Here is a 232-nt window from a genome sequence, read left to right on the forward strand (position 1 = left end):
GTTTCAATATCTGTGTAACTCTGGGTGTGTTTTATTGTGTTAGTGGTTTGTTGTTTTTCCCTCATTGGGTTGTGTTTGATTGCTGTTGTGATGTGTATTCTCCCACTCTCTCCTTTTTATTGTTTTGTTTTTCTAGATCAGTGTTTTTACGCAAACCAAACTATTTTTTCTCTCACGATGATGAAGATGAACCGTGTGATCTGTGTTTTGGCCGTTGTGCTGTGCTGCACTT

This window comes from Trypanosoma theileri, assembly GCF_002087225.1.
Source record: "Trypanosoma theileri isolate Edinburgh chromosome Unknown TM35_Tth_91_V1, whole genome shotgun sequence".
In the NCBI taxonomy this organism is placed as follows: Eukaryota; Euglenozoa; class Kinetoplastea; order Trypanosomatida; family Trypanosomatidae; genus Trypanosoma; species Trypanosoma theileri.